The sequence below is a fragment of the Scyliorhinus torazame genome, chromosome 4 (genome assembly GCF_047496885.1).
Source record: "Scyliorhinus torazame isolate Kashiwa2021f chromosome 4, sScyTor2.1, whole genome shotgun sequence".
Classification (NCBI taxonomy): domain Eukaryota; kingdom Metazoa; phylum Chordata; class Chondrichthyes; order Carcharhiniformes; family Scyliorhinidae; genus Scyliorhinus; species Scyliorhinus torazame.
Window position 1 is genome coordinate 35707433 of NC_092710.1, and position 12585 is coordinate 35720017.

General features: G+C 48.0%; 2 non-coding genes across 2 annotated transcripts; both read left to right on the forward strand.

Moving 5' to 3' along the window:
- The first annotated feature begins 2292 nt into the window (after positions 1-2292).
- trnai-aau (transfer RNA isoleucine (anticodon AAU)) lies at positions 2293-2366 on the forward strand. The gene has a single exon. It is a non-coding gene; the product is annotated as a tRNA-Ile (tRNA).
- Positions 2367-4256: 1890 nt separating this feature from the next.
- On the forward strand, positions 4257-4329 carry trnak-uuu (transfer RNA lysine (anticodon UUU)). Its single transcript has one exon. It is a non-coding gene; the product is annotated as a tRNA-Lys (tRNA).
- Positions 4330-12585: the final 8256 nt, after the last annotated feature.

Consider the following 12585-nt stretch of genomic DNA (forward strand, 5'->3'; position numbering starts at 1 on the left):
TTCAGGCAAATCTGCTCCAGGCAATGTTGGAAATAGCCACGCAACATGTCAGACGAGCCCACCATTCAGGACTGGAGTGAATTTTGAAACGACATGGTCACTCCAGCCAAAAACGCATACATGGCCGATTAGCTCAGATGGTTAGAGCGTGGCGCTAATAATACAAAAGTCGCGAGTTCGATCCCCGTACTGGCACACGAAATAACCATATATTGAAATGATCTCCACATTTCCGGCAAGATGGAGCGGCATTTTAACTCCGCTGCGGCGGCGCAGAGTCCCGTTCAACTGCTTGGCGCCTCTTGGACAGTATCTGCCGCTTTCACTGAGAAACTGTCGTTCTTTTACATTTCTGTGTCACAAATGTGTCCAACGTCTCCTAATCAATAGCGAACTCCTGCAGATGACAATTCACGTCGCCTTCATTGCAATATTTCAGGCGAATGTGCTCCAGGCAGCGTTGTAAATAGCCACGGTACGATGTCACATCAGCCGACCTTGAAATTGCGGCATTGAATAGATCAGCATCGCTGTGCAGGAATTACTAACCCTCTTGCCAGTAATTTGGCTCAAATGCTGCCACCTTCAACAAACCGATTGCTTAACATGCAGTCGTTTGCTGACTACGCCAAATACATTTGATGCTTCGAAATTTCTTTTTCAAAAAGCTGCACTGCCCATTTATAATGTGGTGCTAATTACACTGATGTGGAGATGCGGGCGTTGGACTGGGGACAGCACAGTAAGAAGTCTTACAACACCAGGTTAAAGTCCAACAGGTTTGTTCCGATGTCACTAGCTTCCGTAGCGCTGCTCCTTCCTCAGGTAATTACACTGAAACACGTCTGGAACGATCAAAATACCTTATGGCGAGAAGTATACTTGTTTGCTAATCTACTGAGAGGCGACGCATGATCTCCCGGTTAATGTCCTTAGCTTGTAAATCCCCGAACCATTTACGCCAATTCAAAATTCAGCTGGCTCATCATCATTTCGTGCTGAAGCAGCAGCCGTCCATTCGGACTAATGTGAGCGCCTGTCCTGCAATTGCAAATAATTTGCATGATGTTGAGATGCTGGCGCTGGATACAGAAAGAAGTGTGACAGCAACAAGAAGTGTGGCAGCAACAGGTTTATTTGAAATCACAAGCTTTGGCAGCGCCGTCCCTTCATCCGTCGAAGTGATGAAGGACCACTTTACCTGATGAAGGGACAGCGCTGCCAACGTTTACGATTTCAAATCAACCTGTTGGACTTCAATATGGTGTTGTGAGACTTCTTACTGAATAATCCGCACGTACTTTATTGCGGCACGGTTACATTTCGACTGAATTTTGAATTCACAGTGTCAGCTGCTTTGACTCTTTCAATGAAGAAAGCCGTCCAAAGGCTTTTGCGGACAAGTACTGGAAATGTGAGCCGTAGCACATCACGTGCTAGAATAATAACAATATTTACTGTCACAAGTAGGCGTACATTAACACTGCCAATAGATTACTGTGAAATTTCGATCATAAAGATGAATACATGAGAAATTTGATGAGGAGGAAGTTTGCAGATTGGGCGAGGCTCCAGGCACAATGTGTTCAACAATGCCGAAGCCAGTGTAAGTGTTGGTGAGAAGTTTGCCAGTTGGAAACGTGCAGAAAGTTCAAGGGGAAAGCAAATCCTTACGGCTTGCTGGCAACCTAAAGGGTGGAATTTACAAAAGGCAAATTCGCCCGATCCAGCTTGTTCGCGATCAGTCAGGAAAGAATACTCAATTCTCCATTCACGACTGAACTAAATTTGGAATCGACATGGTCACACGAGGTGATCATCCGTACAAGGCCGTTAGCTCAATGGTTGGAGCGTGGTCCCACTAAAGCCAAGGTGGGCGGGGCCGATCCTCGTACGGGTCAACAAAACCATTCCGTCACGAAATGACATGCTTGCCTCATGTCACTGGGCAACCAGCCCAGTGCTACAGTCGCAGCATTATTACTGACCTGAGGCAGCGCAGGCTCCCTTTTATCCGCTTGACTCCTCTTGGATAATATCTGCCACTTTTTCATTCTTTTACATTTCTGCGCCACAAACTAGTCGGTAACATGTTTCCAAAGTTTCCTAGTCTACAGCGATGACAATTCACGTCGTTCTGAACAATGTCTTACCTCCAATTCCTGCAATTTTCAGGCAAATCTGCTCCAGACAACGTTGGAAATAGCCACGCAACATGTCAGACGAGCCCACCATTCAGGACTGGAGTGAATTTGGAAACGGCATGGTCACACCAGCCCAAAATGCATAAATGGGCGGTTAGCTCAGATGGTTAGAGCGTGGTGCTAATAACGCCAAGGTCGCGGGTTTGATACCCGTACTGGCCAACGACGTAACCACATAGTGAAGTAATCTACACTTTTCCGGCAAGCTGGAGCGGCATTTTGACTCCGCTGCGGAGGCGCAGAGTCCCCTTTAACTGTTTCGCGCCTCTTGGACAGTATCTGCCACTTTTTCTGAGAAACTGTCGTTCTTATACATTTCTGTGTCACAAATGTGTCCAACGTCTCCTAATCAATAGCGAACTCCTGCAGATGACAATTCACGTCGCTGTGAACTGTGTTTTACGTCTCCTTCATTGCAATATTTCAGGCGAATCTGCTCCAGGCAGCATTGCAAATAGCCACGGTACGATGTCACATCAGCCTACCTTGAAATTGCGGCATTGAATAGATCAGCAGCGCTGTGCAGGAATTACTAACCCTCTTGCCAGTAATTTGGCACAAATGCTGCCACCTTCAACAAACCGATTGCTTAACATGCAGTCGTTTGCTGGCTACGCCAAATACACTTGATGCTTCGAAATGTCTTTTTCAAAAAGCTGCACTACCCATTTATAATGTGGTGCTAATTACACTGATGTGGAGATGCGGGCGTTGGACTGGGGTGAGCACAGTAAGAAGTCTTACAACACCAGGTTAAAGTCCAACAGGTTTGTTCCGATGTCACTAGCTTCCGGAGCGCTGCTCCTTCCTCAGGTAATTACACTGAAACTTCGTCTGGAACGATCAAAATACCTTAAGGCGAGAAGTATACTTGTTTGCTAATCTATTGAGAGACGACGCATGATCTCCAGGTTAATGTCCTTAGCTTCTAAATACCCGAACCATTTACCCCAATTTAAAATTCAGCTGGCTCATCATCATTTCGTGCTGAAGCAGCAGCCGTCCATTCGGACTAATTTGAGCGCCTGTCCTGCAATGGCAAATAATTTGCATGATGTTGAGATGCTGGCGCTGGATATAGAAAGAAGTGTGACAGCAACAAGAAGTGTAACAGCAACAGGTTTATTTGAAATCACAAGCTTTGGCAGCGCCGTCCCTTCATCAGTTGAAGTGATGAAGGACCACTTTACCTGATGAAGGCACAGCGCTGCCAAAGCTCACGATTTCAAATCAACCTGTTGGACTTTAATATGGTGTTGTGAGACTTCTTACTGAATAATCCGCACGCACTTTATTGCGGCACGGTTACATTTCGACTGGATTTTGAATTCACAGGGTCAGCTGATTTTACTCTTTCAATGAAGAAAGCCGCCCAAAGGCTTTTGCGGACAAGTACTGGAAATGTGAGCCGTAGCACATCCCGTGCTAGAATAATAATAATCTTTACTGTCACAAGTAGGCGTACATTAACAGTGCCAATAAGTTACTGTGAAATTTCGATCATAAAGATGAATACATGAGAAATTTGATGAGGACAATGTTTGCAGATTGGGAGATGCTCCAGGCACAATGTGTTCAACAATGCGGAAGCCAGCGTTAGTGTTGGTGAGAAAGTTCTAGGGGAAAGCAAATCCTTACGGCTTGCTGGCAACCTAAACGGTGGAATTAACAAAAGGCAAATTTGCGCAATCCAGCTTGTTCGCGATCAGTCAGGAAAGAATACTCAATTCTCCATTCACGACTGGACTAAATTTGGAATTGACATGGTCACACGAGGTGCTCGTATGGAAATGGCCGGTTAGCTCAATGATTACAGCGTGGTGCTAAAAACGCCGAGGTCGCGGGTTCGATCCTCGTACGTGACAAGAAAACAACTCCGTCATGAAATGATCTACTTGCCTCATATGTTTGCAGGCAACCAGCCCAGTGTTACTGGAGTGAATTTGTTTTAGAGCAGAGGCACAGCATAAGCAGAGAAAAGAGGAGCAACAGCGGAGCGAGAGGAGCAACAGCGAAGTGTGAATGCGGTCACTACAGATGGGATCACTCCCAGCCCGTATAGCTCAGTCGGTAGAGCATCAGACTTTTAATCTGAGGGTCCAGGGTTCAAGTCCCTGTTCGGGCGACCATTTTAAATCCCAATGATCGATGCTGACGTGAACCCATCGAGTGAATCCACTGGGAAAGAAGCCCATCGGCCCATTGTGCCTCTGCTACCCCTCAAACCCCTGTCTGTTTCATTCCCAGTTTCCAGCCAAGGACCGTCGCCTTTGCATTCCACGGGGTTCAAGATTTTATCTTCTCTTTTGTGTGAATAATACCATCATTACAAGGAGAAATCTCTGCCCATCGCTTTCAGATTGATACCTGAAATATTTGCGTTGTGCTGATTTATTATCTTTTTTTTTGCTGATTTTGAGCTTTTTGGCGCGTTTAATCTGAATACCGACATGATCAGCAATTGAATTTGACCAAGTCCCAATAAAGGATGCTCTTTGGATCTGTCCGTTGCTGCTGTTCAGTTAAACCTCATCGTTAAGTTCCAATAAATTCCATCACATTTACATTAAAATACATTTCACTTTGTTTTCTGAATTCAAAGCCATTCTGCACTCTGTCCCCTGGGTTTCTGTGGCCATTAGCACCCGGTTTCCCTGGGCTTCTGTGGCTATGGCTCATCTTTCTTTCTCACTCCACAGTATCAATATTTCCCACTTTCTCTGTCTTTTAGCTTTGACAAAGAGTCAACGGATTCGAAACGTTAGCTCTTTACTCTCCCTACAGATGCTGCCAGACTTGCTGAGATTTTCCAGCATTTCCTCTTTCGTGGTTGTGTTTCTGTTCACATGGAAATTCAATTGGTCACAACTTGTCCAAAAGCAGCAATGGTTCCAATGGGGCTCGAACCGAAGACCTGCTACGTGTAAAGCAGACGTGATAAGCACTACACCATGGAACCAGCTGGCGCCAGCTGCATTCCTTATATGATTGGAGTTTGTGATTGTTCCATCGCTCCGGAACATTTGTAAAGCGTCGATTTGTTGGGAATGGATCAGCTGTCAACACCTGACTTGCTGTATAACATGTTTGCGTGTCCCACAAAGTCGCGTTCAGCTGATTGTGCCCAGTTTTTTCTCTTTGAGTCAGGCAATTCTCGAAAAAGACTCAAAATGAAAGAGCGTTTCATGAAATGAAAATGAAATGAAAATCGCTGATTGTCACGAGTAGGCTTCAATTATGTTACTGTGAAAAGCCCCTAGTCACCACATTCCGGCGCATGTTCGAGGAGGCCGGTATGGCGCGGAAGTTGTTAGGCAAAGGGGTGGTTTCGCTTTTGTAAAGAACAGTTTTGAATCAAGCGTGCTGGATGCAGCGAACCTTGAGTCAGAATGTTGAGTCGTTCAGAATCAGGAAGTGACTGTCCCAAACCCAACTGGGAATAACCAGTCTCCAGGAAAGGGACTCGGTGGGCGGAGTATTGGAGTGAAGCGTCGAAGAGCAGCACAGCTCTGAACGCCCTGAATCCAGAGGCGGAGCTGCTGATATGCTGTCCGGATTCAGAGAGTGGCGCAATGCAAAGGAAGCAGCTGTTTGTTCTGGAGGAGACGCACAGCATAAGCAGAGGAAAGAGGGGCAACAGCGGGGCGAGATGAGCAACAGCGAAGTGGGAATGCGGTCACTACAAGCGGGATTACTCACAGCCCGGATTGCTCAGTCGGTACAACATCAGACTTTTAATCTGAGGGTCCAGGGTTCACGTCCCTGTTCCAGCGATCATTTTAAATCCCAATCATCGATGCTGACGTGAACTCATCGGGTGAATCAACTGAGAAAGAAGCCCATCGGCCCATTGTGCCTCTGCTACCCCTCAAACCCCTGTCTTTTCCAATCCCAGTTTCCAGCCAAGGACCGTCGCCTTTGCATTCCACGGGGTTGAAAGTTTCATCTATTCTCCTTTGTGTGAATAATACCATAATTACAAGGAGAAATCTCTGCTCATCGCTTTAAGATTGATCCCAGAAATATTTGCATTGTGCTGCTTTATTATCATTTTTCTGCTGATTTTGAGCTTATAGGCGAGTTGAATCTGAATTCCGACATGATCAGGAATTGAATTTCATCCAGTCCCAATAAAGGATGCTATTTGGATCTGTCCGTTGCTGCTGTTCAGTTAAACCTCAGTGTTATGTTCCAATAAATTCCATCACATTTATATTTAAATACATTTCACTTTGTTTTCTTAATTCAAAGCCATTCTGCACTCTGTCCCCTGGGTTTCTGTGGCCATTGGCACCCGGTTTCCCTGTGTTTCTGTGGCTATGGCTCATCTTTCTTTCTCACTCCACAGTATAAATATTTCTCACTTTCTCTGTCTGTTAGCTTTGTCAAAGAGTCATCGGACTCGAAACATTAGCTCTTTGCTCTCCCTACAGATGCTGCCAGACTTGCTGAGATTTTCCAGCATTTTCTCTTTCGTGGTTATATTTCTGTTCACATGGAAATTCAATTGGTCACAACTTGTCCAAAAGCAGCAATGGTTCCACTGGGGCTCGAAACCATGACCTGCTGCGTGTAAAGTAGACGTGATAACCACTACACCATGGAACCAGCAGGCGGCAGCGCCACTCCTTATATGACCTGAGTTTGTGATTGTTCCATCACTCCGCAACCTTTGTAAAGCGTCTATTTGATGGGAATGGATCAGCTGTCAACACCTGACTTGCTGTATAACATGTTTGCGTGTCCCACAAAGTCGCGTTCAGCTGATTGTGCACAATTTTTTCTCTTTGAGTCAGGCAATTCTCGAAAAAGACTCAAAATGAAAGAGCGTTTAATGAAATGAAAATGAAATGGAAATCGCTTATTGTCATGAGTCGGCTTCAATTAAGTTCCTGTGAAAAGCCCCTATTCGACACATGTCGGCGCCTGTTCGGGGCGGCCGGTACGGCAAAGGGGAGGTTTCGCTTTTGTAAAGAACAGTTTTGAAGTAAGCGTGCTGGACGCAGCGAATCTTGAGTCAGAATGTTGAGTCGTTCAGAATCAGGAAGTGACTGTCCCAAACCCAACTGGGAATAACCAGTCTCCAGGAAAGGGACTCGGTGGGCGGAGTATCGGAGGGAAGCGCCGAAGAGCAGCACAGCTCTGAACTCGCCCTGAATCCAGAGGCGGAGCTGCTGATATGCCGTTCGGATTCAGAGAGTGGCGCAGGGCAAAGGAAGCAGCTGTTTGTTCTGCAGGAGAGGCACAACATCAGCAGAGGAAAGAGGGGCAACAGCGAAACGAGAGGAGCAACAGCGAAGGGGGAAAGCGGTCACTACAGGCGGTATCGTTCATAGTCTGGATAGCTCAGTCGGTAGAGCATCAGACTTTTAATCTGAGGGTCCAGGGTTTAAGTCTCTGTTCGAGCGATCATTTTAAATCCCAATGATCGACGCTGACCTGAACTCATCGAGTGAATCCACTTCGAAAGAAGCCCATCGGCCCATTGTGCCTCTGCTACCCCTCAAACCCCTGTCTGATCCAATCCCAGTTTCCAGCCAAGGTCCATCGCCTTTGCACTCCACGGGGTTCAAGGTTTCCTCTATTATCTTCTGTGTGAATAATACCATCATTACAAGGAGAAATCTCTGTTCATCGCTTTAAGATTGATCCCTGAAATATTTGCGTTATGCTGATTTATTTTCTCCATTTGTTTGCTGATTTTGAGCTTTTAGGCGAGTTGAATCTGAATTCCGACATGATCAGAAATTGAATTTGATCCAGTCCCAATAAAGGGAGCTCTTTGGATCTGTCCGTTGCTGCTGTTCAGTTAAACCTCATTGTTATGTTCCAATAAATTCCATCACATTTATATTTAAATACATTTCACTTTGTTTTCTGAATTCATTGAGAATGCTAGCAGGCAATGCGATGTTCTGCAATGGTAGTTTGTACCGACTTTGTATTGAAGTGTAACTGCAGTATTATTTTCATTGACAAAACAAGATTTGTCAGCGCCGATTGCTAACTCCGCCGCTGCCTGCAGATTCCCCTCCAAGGAACACGCGCCATATTCACTTGGAACCATTTCCCATTCACTCACTCTTGTTGGGTACAAATCATGGAGCTTCCTTCCTAACCGCTTTCTGGGTGCACCTACACCACATGGACTGCAGAGTTCCAGAAATCCACACCACACCCAGTTTCACGGGAATTGGATGAGAGCTGAAATTATGGAGCGCTAGTTTATTGCTTTTTGTATTTTGAAATTGCAGATTGTGGTGGAGTGACCATAATGATGTCCAGGAAATGTTGTGTCAATGTTCTAAGATGAAGGAATTGGATACAGAATGGCTGTTGGTGTGGTGAGTGGCACGTTTTGCCAAGGTGAAATTCGAACAAGTGTCACAGCGCCGAATGGGTATTGAGAAAAGGCGGTGAGTGAGAGAAACGCGCGTTTAACAGATTGGGTCCTCGCAGAACAAAACGTAAAAGGTGAGTGAAAGTTGGGGAAGGGGCAGGAGCAAAGGGGAATTTGAGACGGCGAAGGGTCACGAGATACAGAGCATTAGTTGGGAAATTTCGAAATATTTCAGTCTGTAAACTCGTTCCTGGTTCGTCTACTGGATGGCTCTATTCTGCGCCGCAATCGATGCGCCCTTCGCCTCATTCCACGCTTGCCAGGTGATCCTCCAGTGTCGCCTCGCCCTCCTGCTGACCCTGCCATGGACTATGCAGAGCCTCCTGTCACTCTACCTCCCCCTGACTTTGACGCAGTCCAGCCCGCTCCTGAACCGGCGGCTCTCGACCCACCCTTGAGGCGGTCAACCAGAATTTGTCGCCTCAGAGACTACATTTATGAACTTGTCGAATTTATGGACTCTCTGAATTATTTTGTTGCTTTGTTTGACCGTTTCCCTGGTTTGTATATAATGTTGATCTCGTTACTCTTGTTGCATATTGCTCTGCACCAGGCACCTTCCCATGTAAATAGCTTAGTTCTCATGTACATAGTCCTGTACATATGTCTTCGCACCCCACACATAGTTCGGATCATTATCACCACACATTATGTATTGCCACACACATACATTTTTTTATAAAAGGGGGGATGTCATAATATACAACAGTATGTCGTGGTGCAGAGACATACACTGATGGACACACAGAAAGACCAAGCAACACACACAACACCACAGCCAATCACCAGTTAGAGCACACTCACTATAAAGACAGAGGGCATCAGTTTTCCCGCTCATTCGGGATGCTGCCTCTCAGGACAGAGCTTACAGCTTACAGCACAGATCTTCACCATGTGCTGAGTGCATAGACTGGTCAGGATAGGCATAGGTCTTTAGTTTAATCTAACATCGTGTTAACCCACAGTGAAAGTACGTTCAACAGCTTCTAGCTTAATAAAATAGTGTTGTTCTATTTTAAGTGTTGGTAGCCTTTATGTGTTCCACGGATCCAAAACACCCAACACATCACCGTGCAGCAAACATTTCACCAGCTGCTGTGGGAGGCCACGTATCTTAGAACAATAAAGCCTCAGTTGTATTCAACTCTCGTCTTTGTCCAATTGATCGTGCATAAATTTATTGCTCTAAGATTTTCAGAAGATGGACCTCCGTATCAAGCCTGATCGTCTGCAGCTGGATCCGTATTCAAGCAATGCCAAAAAGGACTTTCAGCACTGGCTAACTTGTTTCGAGGCGTACATCAGGTCTGCACCACACCCTGTTCCGGAGGCTCAGAAAATACAGATACTGTACTCGGGGTTGAGCTCCAATGTCTTTCCGCTGATCCAGGACGCGCCAAACTACGCCGAAGCCATGGCGCTACTTAAAGAAAACTACGCCCAGCGGACGAACACGCTCTTCGCCAGGCATGTACTCGCCACTCACTCTCAACTCCCTGGTGAGCCCATAGAAGACTTCTGGCGGGCCCTAATCCCACTAGTCCGGGACTGTGACTGTCAGGCCATTACGGCCACTGAACATTCTAACCTCCTCATGCGGGACGCTTTTGTTACGGGGATTGGGTCGGACCTCATACGCCGGCGACGTTTAGAAGGGGCCACACTCGATCTCGCAGAGACAAAGAAGCTCACGCTCTCTATGATGGTCGCCTCGCGAAATACTCAGGCCAACGCCCCCAGCAGCGCGGCCCACCCCTCCTTCCCTTCGTGAACCCCACAGCTGGCCGTCCCAGCGGGGCCCTTACCCACCCAATACGCCTGCACCACACACCAGCCAGCTAACCCCGGGTGTCCCCAATGTTATTTTTGCGGCCAGCAAGAACACCCCCGCCAATGCTGCCCGGCCCGCGCTGCCCTTTATAAGGCTTGCGGTAAGAAGGGGCACTTCGCCGCCGTGTGCCAGGCACGCGCAGTCGCTGCTATCACCCCCCCCCCTCGTTTACGCACAATGGGCACTGCCATCTTCACCCCCGGACCATGTGCTGCCAGTGGGTGCCACCATCTTGTCCCCCTCAGACCACGCGCGGCTAGTGGGCGCTGCCATCTTCTCCCCCTCATACCAAGCTCGGCCAGTGGGTGCCGCCATCTTCCCTTCCGCGCAACACGTGCGGCCCATGGGTGCCGCCATCTTGTTCAACCCCTGCCATGTGCGGCCCATGGGTGCCGACATCTTGTTCAACCCCTGCCACGTGCGGCCCATGGATGCCGCCATTTTGTCCTCCCCAAGATCTTCAGGCGCCGCCATCTTGTCTCCCCCACGGCACATGGGCACCACCAGCGTTCCAGGACCCGTGCCCCATGGGCACCCCATCAATCGACACCAGCGACGACCAAATTCGACTCTCCTCAGTGACCATCGACCAGTCTCGTCCGCACAACCTGGCGACCGCATCAACCAGCGTTATAATCGACGGACACGTGACCTCTTGCCTGCTGGACTCTGGGAGCACCGAAAGCTTCATCCATCTGGATACGGGTCCACATCCGGGATGTCACTCCCGACTCGGCTGGCAGCTCCAGGGCCCGTCCTTCTCCGTAGGCACGTCCGACCACACAAGGCGGACCCATTGGTGGAGAGGGTGCAGTTGCTCCATGTGAACCCCCAGTATGCCTACGTGGCGTACTCCGATGGCCCCCAGGATACTGTCCCCCTCAGGGACCTGGCACCAGTAGGTTCCACACACACCGCTGGCCCGGCTCCACCCCCACCCCCCCTCCCCCAGGCGCTCCGAGCAGCAACCCCTCCAGGACCATCCTGCTCATGCCCGAGGATGAAGAGGATTTCAGCATGCTCCCAGAGTCACCGAAGACCAGACCAGCATCGGCATCGCCGCCACCACTGCTTCGCTCCCAGCGGCACATCAAGGGACCGGACCAGTTAAACCTCTAACTGGTTCACTGGACTTCAAAATTTGCAAATATTGTATGTCTAAATTCAATTTCTCGATATAGTTCTCCACCACCCCCGCCGTACTCAATTGTAACAGGGGGTGAATGTGGTAGACCACTGTTGCACCTATATTAAGTGATGTACGGTAGGACCTGTTCTACAGGTATGGCGGTAGTCCCTGCCTGCTGGCTCCGCCCAGTAGGCGGAGTATAAGTATGTGTGTCCTCAGTGAAGCAGCCATTTCACCAGCTGCTGTGGCGGCCACACATCTTAGAGCAATAAAGCCTCAGTTGTATTCAACTCTCGTCATTGTCCAATTGATCGTGCATCACAGACCGTCACCACCCTCTGGGTAAAAATGTTTTTCCTCAAATCCCCCCTGAACATCCTGCCCCTCATCTTTAACTTGTGTCCCCTTGTAACTGACCCTTCAACGAAGGTGAACAGCTGCTCCCTGTCCCCTATGCACCCTGTCCATGGCCCTCATAATCTTGCACACCTCGATCAAGTTGCCCCTCAGTCTTCTCTGCTCCAGTGACACCAACCCAAGCCTACCCAACCTATCTTCATAATTTAGTGTCTCCAGTGCTCGGACTGTCGGAGCGTTGAGCAACAGAATTAGCGACAAAGAGAAGAACGGGGTTAGAACTGCGACAAAATTATCAAATCCCTCTCACCTCGGCTCAATAAAATAGCTTAGACATCAGATACAGAAGCAGAATTAAGCCATTCCACCCATCAAATGTGCTCTGCCATTCGATCATGGTTGATATGTTTCTCACCCCCATTCTCCTGCCTTCTCCCCGTAATCGCTAATGCCCTTATTAATCAAGAATCTATCTATCTCTGTCTTAAAGACACAGTGACTTGGCCTCCAGAGCCTTCTGCTGCAATAAATGCCACAGATCCACCACCCTCTGGCTGGAGAAATTCCTCCTCATCTCAGTTTTAAAGGATCATCCCTTCAGTCTGAGGCTGTGCCCTCGGGTTCTAGTTTCTCCTACTGGTGGAAACATCCTCACAACGTCCAC